The sequence below is a fragment of the Cynocephalus volans genome, chromosome 15, assembly GCF_027409185.1.
Source record: "Cynocephalus volans isolate mCynVol1 chromosome 15, mCynVol1.pri, whole genome shotgun sequence".
Classification (NCBI taxonomy): Eukaryota; Metazoa; Chordata; class Mammalia; order Dermoptera; family Cynocephalidae; genus Cynocephalus; species Cynocephalus volans.
The window spans coordinates 17998407-18010989 of NC_084474.1; the positions used below are offsets into that span (position 1 = coordinate 17998407).

A 12583-nucleotide genomic window follows, 5' to 3' on the forward strand; every position below is an offset into this window, starting at 1 on the left:
ACTCTGAGTTGTGTGAGGGTCTGTGCATAAGCATGCAAATGATTTACACCTCTACTTTGTTCACTATATAACTGTTGTATGTACCCCCAGGCAGCACGAATTTCCAGCTGGCTGGCTGCCACCAGCAACTCCCATAAGTCTAATTAAACTGAAGTCCCTACCCATCCGCATTGAACCAGGTGAGTTCGCTGGAATAGGCAAACACCACGAGTGCCCTCTCAGATATGGAGTTCCCGCGATAAAGTTACTCTCTCATATGGTGGACTTTCCATGATGGCAGAGGCAAGCCACAAAGACCAGAGACTACTGCCCCAACTCAGCACCCTATTTGCAAAGAAGAATGTCATTCCATGATAAGCAAGCCACTACCCCAACCACAAGTCTGGAGCTGTGGTTCAAAGATTTTGCCCAGGGCAAGAGGCAGTTAATAATAACAAATAGCACCAAGCTGTATCCAAAAGAACTGACTTTATTTGTAACAACATGTGGGGGAGTTTAAGCATAAGGGTGCTCTGGAAAACAATAAGGACTTCTGTGGCAAGCAATTAAGAAGAGACTATTAGCTGTATGAGGGCAACAAGTTAAACCTCAGGCCAGCTACTTTATCAAAGAGAATGAAGGAAAGAAACAGCTAAGAAGAACCATCCGAGGGTCAGAACAAACCTTAAAGACAGGCCTCAAAACTACCCTGCAAAGAGGTCCACATTTTAATTGAATTGGATGTGGAGAAATTTATGCCCCAGCGCATTGCCAAAAACAATAGAGCCATTAGTCAGCAATTAGTGGAACCAAACACCTAGGTATGATAGCAGTGGAGGCAAAGAGCTTAGCAAAGAAGTCAAGGAGAGAGAAAAACAGCCCTGTTAAATCACCGTTATCCCAGGGTGACTGTGCACAACCCCACAGCTGTACTCTCTATGGAACCAAATCATAGGCTTCACACTGTGGGGGTAAATAGACTTGATCAAAATAGTACAGCCAAGTCACTGAACAAATAAACAAGCAAACAACAACCAAAAGCTCCAGGGAAGTATAGAACAGACGGGGCAGAAATGAACATAGAGGCTCAGAAAAATATGGGACTCCATTAAGTGCATTACTACATGCATAATGGGAGTACCCGAAGGAGGAGAGAGAGAGAAAAAAGAAAAATTATTCAGAGAAATAATAGTCCAAACTTCCCAAGTTTGATGAAAAAAACATTAACTTACATATCAAAAAGTTCAATGAACTCCAAGTAGGATAAATACATTCATACCCAGACACATCAAAGTAAGAATGCTGGGGGAAAAAAACTTTTTGAAGACAGCAACAGAAAAATGACTTGCTATATAGAAGGGAACCCCATTAAGTTTAATAGCTGACATCTCATCAGAAAAACTAGAGGCCAGAAGGCAGTGGGATGTCACATTCAAAATGCTGAAAGAAAAAAAACTGCTAACCAAGAATCTTATATCTAGCAAAACTATCTTTCACAAATAATAGTGTAATAAAGACATTCCATATGATCAAAAACTAAGAGAATTTGTTGCTAGCAGACTTGCCTTACAAGAAACATTAAAGGTCTTCATCTTATCACCAAGCGACCCCAGACATTAATTTGAATCCACACCAAAAACAAAGAGCACTGGTAAATGTACTTATGTTATTATAAAAAGACAGGATAAATTCTTCTTTTAACTTATTTAAAAATCAATTGTATAAAACAATATTACATAATTGTACTGTTAGGCCTAGAACATAAGGAAATGTGACATATTTGACAACAGCAGCACAAAAGAGGTAGATGAGAATAAAGCAATACTAGAGTAAGAAAATGACACCAGATGGTAACTCAAATCCACAGGACCAAATGAAAATAACCAGAAATTATAAATAAGAAGGTGAATATAAAAAACTCTGTAAATAAATATTTATTCTCCTTTATTTACTCAGCTGCTTTAATATACATACAATTATATAAAATAACAATTATAACAATGTATTTTTGGGTTTATAGCATATATAGATGTAATATGTACAATAATAGCACAAAAAGGGAGAAGAGGGGACAGAGCTATTTAGAAGTAACTGAATAGCTCACTATAATCCAATTAGTATAAATCTGAAGTCAATTCTGGTAAGTTAACATGTAAGCCCTAAAGCAACCAGTAAGAAAATAAACTGAGTAAGTAAAAAAAAAAAAATACAAAATCCTTAAAACAACTGAAATATTATATTAGAAAATATTCACTAAATGCAAAAGAAAGCAATAGGGGAAGAAGAGAGAAAGAACAAAAAAACACAAGACATCTAGAAAATGAAAAATAAAATGGGCAGACATAAATCCAACTATGCCAACAATAATATTAAATGTGAATGACTTAAATAATCCAATCAATAGATTGACAGGCTCAATTTTTAAAAAAAAACAAGATATAACTACAAACTGTCTACAGCAGACACACTTTAGATTAAAAATTATAAATATGTTGAAAGTAAAAGGATGGAAAAAGATATATCCTGCAAACAGCAACCATAAGAAAGTGGGTGGCTATACTAATATCTGACAAAGTATATACTGAAGCCAAGATATTATTAAAGATAAAGAGGGATATCCCATAATGATAAAAGGATAATTCCATCAGAAAGATATAACAATTATAAACATATATACACCTAACTACAGAGCCCCAACACACATGAAGAAAAAAAAAAAGACAGAATTGAAGGGAGAAATAGATAATTCAAAAATAATAGTCAGAGACTTCAATGCCCTACTTTGGATAATAGAGAAAAAACAGAAGATCAACAAGGAAATAGAAGACTTGAGCAACACTATAAGCCAACTAAGCCTAACAGACATCTATCGAGCACATCACCCAACAGCAGCAGCACAATGTAAGTTCTTCTTAAGTGCTCATGGAACATTCTCCAGGAAAAACCATATTTTAGGCCATAAAATAGCCTCAATAAATTTAAAAGAATTCAAATCATATAAAGTATGTTCTCTGACCACAAACAAAGCAATAACAGAAATGTGGTAATTCATAAATATGTGGAAATTAAACAACACACTCCTAAATAACCATCAGGTCAAGAAGAAATCACAAGGCAAAGGAGAAAATACTTTGAGATGAATAAGAATGAAAAACAACATACCAAAATTTATGAGATGCAGCTACAACAGTGCTTAGAGGAAAATTTATAACCATAAATGCTTTTGTTAGAAAAGAAAATCTCAAATCAATAACCTAATCTTCCACCTTAAGATACTGGAAAAAGCAGGAGCTAAATGCAAAACAAGCAGAAGGAATGAAATAATAAAGATTAGAGCACAGATTAATGAAATAAGAGAATAGAAACACAGTAAAGAAAACCGATAAAAACAAACTTGGTTCTTTGAAATGGTCAGCAAAATTGACAAACCTTTAGCTAGACTGACCAACAAAAAAAAAAAAAGGAAGATTCAAATTTTCAAATTATCTTAATAGACAAAATTCTGAGAACAACATTACTTTACACATCATCAGGTGCATTAGCTACCACGAATTAGAGGCACTTATGTTTGTAAGCTATTATGAAAAACCCCCTTAATTTGTTGCCTTTTTTTTTTCATTTTTCATAAACAAAATCCTTCCTAAATTAAATTTCGAGATCTATTAAAGTTGTCAATTATCCTTAGATAACTCCCCCCACCTTTTGCTTTGGGAGGCTCCTTCCCCAATTTCAGGGTCCATCACACAGCTTTTATTTTTCTTTCTCATCCCATCATCAAAACAGGATAGATTTGAGATCAGTTATTTGTACTTTTGTTGACTGGCAAATTACCCTTTCAAATTCATTCCTACAAAAGCATCACAATAAACAGCATCCATATTCTGACTTTGGGATACCTAATTGTGGAGTGAAAGGGTTTTCCTGATTAAAGAATATTAAGCCTCCACACAGTCTCACCAACAGCCACCATGATCTGAACCAAGTATTTCATTTCAGTCTTTTGACTCAGAAAATATACAGCATTCAATATAAAAAAAAAATTCAATAAAAAAAATAGAAAACACAATTTTGATAGTGAAATATGGGAAACTAGATACAACCCTGAAAGCCACTTGAATTAGTGTTTGTTATGTTTGTTTATTTTGAATATTTCAGGGAGAGATGGTACCAGACTGCAAGAAGCATCAGAAGTTAAGTCCAGTACAACTGTGGCAGGGGTGGAGAGGCTGGGTACCTGTGCACTGTTTTGTTCCAGGGCCTGAACACAGGCACTACCAAAGGAGCACTGGGAATGCCATGTGACTGGTCTGTCACTCACGAAAGGCTTTAGATCTACTCTTTTGATGCTAACTACAAATGAAGCTATACCTGCAGCCAATGTTTGACGTGTATGTGTTAACAATACTAGTCCATAAGATGTACATGCTTGTCACAGTTTTTGTAACTGGGCTTTGCCATTTCCTTGTTGTTGAATACTAGAAACCACAAAAAGGAAGAATCCAGGGCCTCTCTCTGCCTTCAGAGGCTCTGCCTGATGCTGCCCTAACGTGGGCTGGGCCACTAGCTCTTTACAAGCCTCTGCTTTTCCTCACTCTGCTCCAGATCTAGTCCTTTCTCTCTCTACCCAAGACTCCATGATGAACCTTCTATGCTTCCATTTTCAGGAATATCTGGTGCGATTTTTATTTGTATTGAATACTTCCATTTTTACAGCCTCTGTTCAACCTATCTAAAACCTCTGAACACATATTTATTCTACCTGTATTATTCCTATTTCTTAATTTAGATATCTTCCACCACAAAATCCTTCCAAATTGGGACTATGTTATTGAAGCCATTAGTTTCACAACAATCATAACAACAACTAAAAACATTTATTAAGTACTTTGTGCCAGGCAGTCTACTGCTTTACATAAATTATCTCATTCTATCACATCTACCTGCAGCTAAGTATGTGCTTAAATTTGCTAGTAGCACTAAAACTTAGTTAAGGATATTGTTGGTCATCTTTGAAAGAAATATCTTAACACAATGAAGAAGTGAAATTCATACAATAAAATACTGTAAAGTCTTACAAAGTGTACAATGCTAAATTAATATAGGATTCTATTAAATGTACATTTCTATTTGTGGAAAATAATGCTATTCCTGGTTCATTGTACCCATCTTCTTTTTATCCTATTTATTTCTTAGACCTTTCTCAAATTCCTAAGAACCACAGCTTCAAATTTGTCAAATAAATACAATTAGATTCATATATTCAATTGAGTCCTTTAACTAAGAAAGTAATATATAATGTATTATGTGTTGAATTAACTCCCAAAATGTTTTCCATGACAAGCCAGCCTGACACTAACTGTAGTATGAGCATTGAAAAATAACATGAGACGTGATTTTTACTAATCTTTCACATTGCATTTTGAAGCTCTATGCTGTTGTTGATCAAAACTCTTGTTTTACTGTCAAGAATTACACTAGTCTCCGAACGAGCGAATTTTCGGTTGGAGACAGGAAATGAAGAACCACTAACACTGGGAATGTATTTTTCTTGTCTCAGTATTAATACATGATATATATTCATATTAATAAAAACTCTGAAAATTAGTTTCATTCCTTCTACACATAAGCAATAAACAGTATGTGCAAAAATATGAATACTAGCAGCAGTGATGTGGATATATAATTCGGGGTTTCTTTTGAATGCACAGCCATTTCTAATATTTCATTACAGCATGGGTACAGGGAACTGTCACAGATGTCCATCAGAGCTGGGTCAGATGAAGACAGACAACGCAGGCTTGAGGATAAACTGAAGCTACAGCTCAGAAGTCTCCATTTTTCATCCAAGGGCACTATAGGACCATTGTCTTCCTCCTTTAAGCAAAAAGAATAAATCAATCATGTTACTGACATTCCTACACAGAAGGCTGAAAAAGTCTTTTTACAGTCCAGCAAGACACAGTAAAAACAAAAAATTTTATGATAAGAAAATGTGGAAATTTCAAAAATATCTTCATGCTCAAGCTTTTTATCTCTGCAATTTCTCCACAAAGTCGACCATAATTTTATTTCTATGTCAGAATCTATTAATGTAAAATTTCACAGAAAGAAATGTGTTCAATCAAAATCAATAAATTAATGCTAGACAGTTCTATAAACAAAAAGTTTGTATATCATGTCTAATAAATAAAAATAAAGCTTTAAATTATTATTAATTTCAATAATCACAGAAGGATGGTACCTCAAGAACACAAAGACTACTTCTTCCTTGTCTCCAGACAACTTCACAATTCTATTAAGTAAATAAACACAGAAGAATACATGAGACAATACCACTTTCTGAGACAACGAATAACATGCTTCCCATTTAGGAAAATGACATCTGCTAAGATTTTAGTTGAACAACATCTACTTGCTTGCCAGCACTGGGAGTGGGGAAACTGACACATACAGCTGCCTAAGGTAAACTGGTCCAGTCTTTTAGTCAATAAATATCTATTAAAACTTAGAATGCATATATGTTTTGATCCAGAATTACACTTATGGGAACTTATGATACTTATATAATCATCCAATCATACAGATTTTATGTGTAAAGGCATTTGCTGCAACAAAAAATTGGAAACAAACTAAACGGCCCCCTTTCTTAATAAATTATATACAATGGAATACTTTAGAATTATCTGTATATGATGCACGTATAGGTATCTGTGGATGTATTTGTATACACATATATACATATGCATGTCCACTTATGTACACATACATATACACAAATATACATAACTTCTGAAACAATTTACTAGAAAATATTTATAATGCTAGGGTATTTCCAACTACATTTCAAATATGATAGTGAATCACAATCAATTCTTTTTACAATCTTATTTTTCTTAAGCTGACAGATAAAATTGTATATATTCATTGTGTGCGACATGATGTTTTGATATATTCATACATTGTGAAATGGCTAAATCAAGCTGATTAACATATGCATTACTCATGTAGTTGTCATTTTTGTGAGAACAGAATACTTAAAATCTACTCTCAGCAATTTTCAAGAACACAATATATAGTTTATTAACTATAGTCATGTCATACAACAGATTTCTTGAACTTATTCCTTCTAACTGAAATTTTTAGCTTTGGACCAATCTCTCCACAACTCCTCTCCCATCGGATCTTTAAGATTATGCCTCAAAGATATGATTTCAAATGTAAAATAGGACACTTTTTGACAATTATAAACTCTCAAATTACAGAGTGACATAAAACTGACAATCAAATTGCAAAAATCACATCATTTCATAAAATCAAATTGTAAAATCAGGTTACAATGTATGAATTTTCTACAAAAAGAAATAACCTGGAGTACAGTATTTCCCCAAATTGTTCCACATAACAGAAGTTGGCTGGAAAAAAATGAATCTATGTTCAACAGAATTGTGGAGACTCTGGTAAAATACAGTTCTTTAAATCAAAACCGTTTCAGAGTTTCTAATATGCTAATGAGCATTGTAAACCGTCAAAAGGAGGACATCACAGCCAGGAAATCTCCAAACGTATGTGGGCAGTTACCTCTTGATTTAACAAACCTCTTGGTGGATCAGTGCTCTGCAGAAATCATTTGGGAAAGGCTAGCCTAAAAGCACATATTCTAAGTTTATGAAATAAAATTTAATTTTTAGAATATTCCCAACCTTCTAAGAATTAAGCTACCATGGTGGAAAACATCAATTAAACAACAGATGGGTAGGTAAATATGCAGTCACTCTAATCACGTGAAGTCAGGTCTTAACCTAAGGCAGAATAATTCTAATCTTTAGCATGCCTCTACAGTGCAAGACACAAACATGCTCACTCGTGTCCCTTCACTTCTGATGCTCTAAGGGCGTGATTCAGGGGGTACTCAGTAAATGCCAGATGAATTCTAACTTAACTGGGTGTGGAATTCTCACTTAACTCAACTGCTAGTGAATTTGGGTACTCACTCTGCGAAGATCTCCCTCACACAGGAAATTAAAATAATAGCCTGTGCTTGTTGACTTCCCTCACCCCATCCCCCACTATATTTTTCAAAGAAAATGACACCTCCTGATAGAGTTTGGATGTGTTGTCCCCACCAAAACTCATGGAAATCTGATCTCCAATTTGGCAGTGTTGGAAGCTGAGTCATGGGGGTGGATCCCTCATGAATGGATTAATGAGCTCCTGGGGCGGGGGGGTCCTGAGTGAGATCTCGCAGTATTAGTTCCCATGAGCTGGTTGTTTAAAAGACCCTAGCACCTCCTCTCTCTCTCTCTCTCTCTCTCGCTCGCTCGCTCGCTTCTTTTCCACATGTGATCTGCTTGTACCCACCACTGGCTGCTATTTTCCGCCATGAGTAGAAGCAGCCTGAGGCCCACACCAGATGCAGCTGTCCCAGAATCGTAAGCCAAATAAACCTCTGTTCTTTATAAATTACCCAGGTATTCTGTTATTGCAACACAAAACGAACTAACATACCTCCCAATGCCAAGGCTCTCTGAGGATGATCATTATATTAGCTACCCCCTCCAAAAGTACACTTGATCTTGTTTACTGCAGATACCAGACCACCTGGAACAATGTTTCAATTGATCACAGTCTGGGATATGGATTTGAAATCGGGGAGACCAAAATTCAAGTCCCAGTTCTTTTACCAAATTGCTGTAAGACTTCAGGCAATTTATTTGCCCATTCTGAGCCTCGGATACCAACACCTACTTCATTTTTCAGAGTTTCAGAGAATGTTTTCATGGGACAGAATCACGCTTGGTGTCATCTGCACTGTTCCTAAGGTCCAAAGCAAACACTCAGAAAAATGTGTGTGTACATGCATAAAAAGTGTAACAAGATGACAGGAGCAGTTGCTCCTATTTTAGCTCTTATCAAAATCATACATGGACATAGAGAGTTAAATAGTTATAAAATATCTGTTATAAAAACTATCAGTCCCCTGTCCCAATTTCCTGCTCAACTCTTAGCTGATTATCTCACTAACACCATAGAGCTAAGTGGCATGACTGTATGCTACCTTTCAATTTTTGGTATTATATATCAACTTTCCCTACAGAGAACGATTTGATCTGCTTTCCTCCTGTCAGCATCACAAACACACACCCCACCCCACACACATAAACCCTTCCCATCACCCCACATCCTCAAATATAGTTACACAGTAATTTTGGTTGGATCAATACCGTTTCTATTATTGTAATAATGTAAATATCATTCAGAGCTGAACTACATATACTAATTTGATTTTCCTTTCCTGCCCAACATTTTGTTTTTTTCTGGAGTGAATAAGCATCTTTTGTTTTTTCCACATCAGTTTTCTATATACTCATAACTAATTCAATCCAAAACTACCTACCAACTGCCTAACTCTCCTGTCAAGAAGTCAGACATACCATGCGCTGTATCAATCTCATCTTCCGGGAGAAAGCTCTCCTGGAACCTTCTCACCGCTCACACCTGGACCGCCTGCCCACCCTGCCTGTGATCTCACCCCACAGCACTCCGAGCATTCCTTTGGCCTTTCTCCTTTGTTGGATCGCCTGTTTCCTGGGTCCCACATCTTTTTTCTTGGTTTACTTCTTCATTTTGGTAAGTCACATCTAGTGGCTTCCTGGGAAGTAAATTTTCCATGACATTAGTATCAGAAAATGACTATTCTACGCACACATTTGGCTGAAAGTTTGACTGGGTAAGAAATTCTAGGAGGGCTGTAACTTCCCCTCAGAAGTCTCAAGGAGATGCCCCTGACTTTTAGCATCCAGTGTTGCTCTTGAGAAGTCTAATATTCAAAGTCCACATTGTTTGATTTTGACCTGTTTGTCTTTTTGTTTGGTTGGTTTTTCCTCCCTCGGTGTCTAAAGTTTAACAATGATGATGCCTTGGTGTGGATGTATCTTGATTTATTATGCTGGGAACTAAGTGGGTCCTTTCAATCCATAAGCGTCGGCCCATGACCTCTGGGAAAATGTTTTGAATAATTTTGTTGCTGGGTTCCCCTCCTCCATTTTACCTGTTCTCTCCCCAGCTTTCCTGTTATTTGGATAATGGACCTCGTAGACCAGTCCTAATTTTCTGACCTCATTCTCTCCCATGTTTCAGCTTTTTGCTTTTTGCTCTATTTCTTAGACGTTTCTTCAATTCTGCCTTCTGGTTCTACTATAGAATTTTGCATTTTGCTATCATGTCCTCAATTTACAAAAACACTTTGTTTTCTGAATATTCCTTTTCTTACTAGCATCCTGTTCTTATTTCAGGGTTGCAACATCTTTCCTTCTCTCTCTGAAGATATGAATGATGACTTTCTTGAAGTTTTTCTCTTCACACTAAGTATTACTTTAAAATCACCTTCTTGTTTGTTTTGGGCTCTTTCATGATATGAGCTTTCTTCAAATATCCTTAACTGCTCATATCTAAAAGTGGGGAGCAACCACTACAGGGAAACCAGAGTGGAGGCCAAGGGCCTGGGGAGGCCTGTCTGTTGTGCCTTCACCACAGGATGGGCTGATTGCTCCATTTCCGTAGAGAAGTCCCTGGGCTGCTCACATCCTCCCTAGAAAATCTTCCCAGACCCATGTCTGAAGAGTGGGGGCTTTTCTGCCAATGTATTGCAGGCCAAGCAGGGAGAAGAGGGACATGAAGCATGAGGACATCATTTATTCACTCGGTGGCCCCTGTACTAGTCTGTTTCTGTTGCTTATAACAAAATACAGGGAACTGGGTGATTTAAAAAGAAAACAAAATTTATTGCTTACAGTTTAAGAGGCTGGGAAGTCCTCACACTTATGGTGAGGGCCTTCTTGGTGACCACAGTGACACAAGGTTCTCACATAGCCAAAAATGGTATAGCAAAGAGAGAGAACTTCTCACGTGCTCTTCTTTTAAAGCCCTCAGAACCACGCCCCTGACCACCATTATTAATCCATTCACTAGGCATGGTCCTACAATCTAATGTCTTCTTCAAGGCCTCCATTTTCAATGATCATAATAGGATTTCCCACACTCAACAGTTGCACTGGGGATTTAGCTTCAATGAGGCTGGGGGGAGGGTATCCAAGCTACAGAAGTCCCTTACCACAGAGACTCTCTCTTCTTTGGCTCCAGTGGTTAAGTACCTCTAAGCGTCCACCAGGGATTGGGAGGGGACTCAAAGACGTAATTCTTTCTCAAGCAACTTTCAATCAATACAAATGATTTCAACATCCTTTCACTCCAACTTCCAGAGACATCTGTTGCCACCAATTCCTGGGATTCTGTCACATAAACAGGCTTGTTCCTCACATCTACTAGATCTGTTACAACACAACCATCTGCTTTCCACTTCCACAATATTGTGGCTGTTGTCTCCTCTCTTGTTTTCTCTGTTATGTGGGTTTAAGCACTTAAAAGAAAATAACTTTCCTCTTATTTTAACGTAGTCTGTGGTAGAAACAAAATTCATCACCTGCATTCAATTGATGATCATTAATTGAAACAGAAGATTCTTTTTATGCATTTGTATATTTTCTAAAGTTTCTATATAACTGTATTACTTGGCATTCAGAATATAAATTTATTTAGTAAGACAATCTAAAGAAGTGACACTTTCAATACACAAAGGCAATCCGGCTGACTTTCTCCCCTTTGAAATTTCCTCCAAATTACCCATTTATCTATATCTGAAGCTTATTTTATAAAGGGAAATTCTCTATTACACAATGATCATTGTTCATAATGATGACCTTGAAGTATGGCCACATCCTTAGGAGTCTTCTATTTGCTATTTTAATATAACTATAACAGATGCTACTTTTCATGTGTCTATTTCTGGACCATAAATTACACGCTTTGAAGAGACCCTAGGGAATAAGTGCAAATCAAATCAGGATTGGCGAATTTCCTAGGAAGCTACCAAAAATGAGAAAGCATGTGTGCACACATCCTTTTCCTCAGAGGTCACTCAGGTCTTAGAGCAGACGTGAGTTCCAGTGAATTTGGCTCAGCCTATTGATAACCCACTAAAGCATCCCTCTGTAAGTACAATAATTTAGTGTAAAAGCTCCAAAATAAGAGCCCTTTAAGGAATATCAATATTTCTAAAAAGAAACATGGACGTTCCCTTTTTCTGCACAATGGTGAGGCACTTCCTCGGGCAGTCTGCACACACTGCTCTGACCTGGAGTTAGCTGTGCACCTGCTTTACCCCCAACACCGGGCTGTAAGCTCCTTCAGGGGAGAGTACTGTGTGGCTGTGTTTATATTTTCACACAGCCCCTAGAATACTGCCATACACAAAACAGAAGATTAAAAACAGGGCTGAACAATTAGCCCAGCTGGTTAGAATGCAGTGCTGGAGATGCCAAGGTTGAGGGTTCAATCCCTACACCAGCCAGCTGCCAGAAAACAAAATAAAATAAATGCCCTTCCATCACAAGCAAGGGCATATAGCCACCTCCTTTTTCAACATATCAAGTAATAATAACAGCAGCAGGTAACAAGGAAGGAAAAGAAAGAGAGAAAAGAGAAAGAGAAAGAGAAGAGGTCAAGAGCGTCAAATGCTTCTGAAGATTCAAAGGAAAGAGCATGGGAA

At 37.0% G+C, this 12583-nt stretch overlaps 1 protein-coding gene across 1 annotated transcript in view; it reads right to left on the reverse strand.

Moving 5' to 3' along the window:
* Window positions 1-5673: 5673 nt before the first annotated feature.
* CA8 (carbonic anhydrase 8) overlaps window positions 5674-12583 on the reverse strand; it is an 87022-nt gene continuing 80112 nt past the window's right edge. The window contains exon 10 of the mRNA XM_063080004.1: window positions 5674-5853. The gene's annotated coding sequence lies outside the window, so the exon portion shown is untranslated. The remainder of the gene's footprint in view (window positions 5854-12583) is intronic.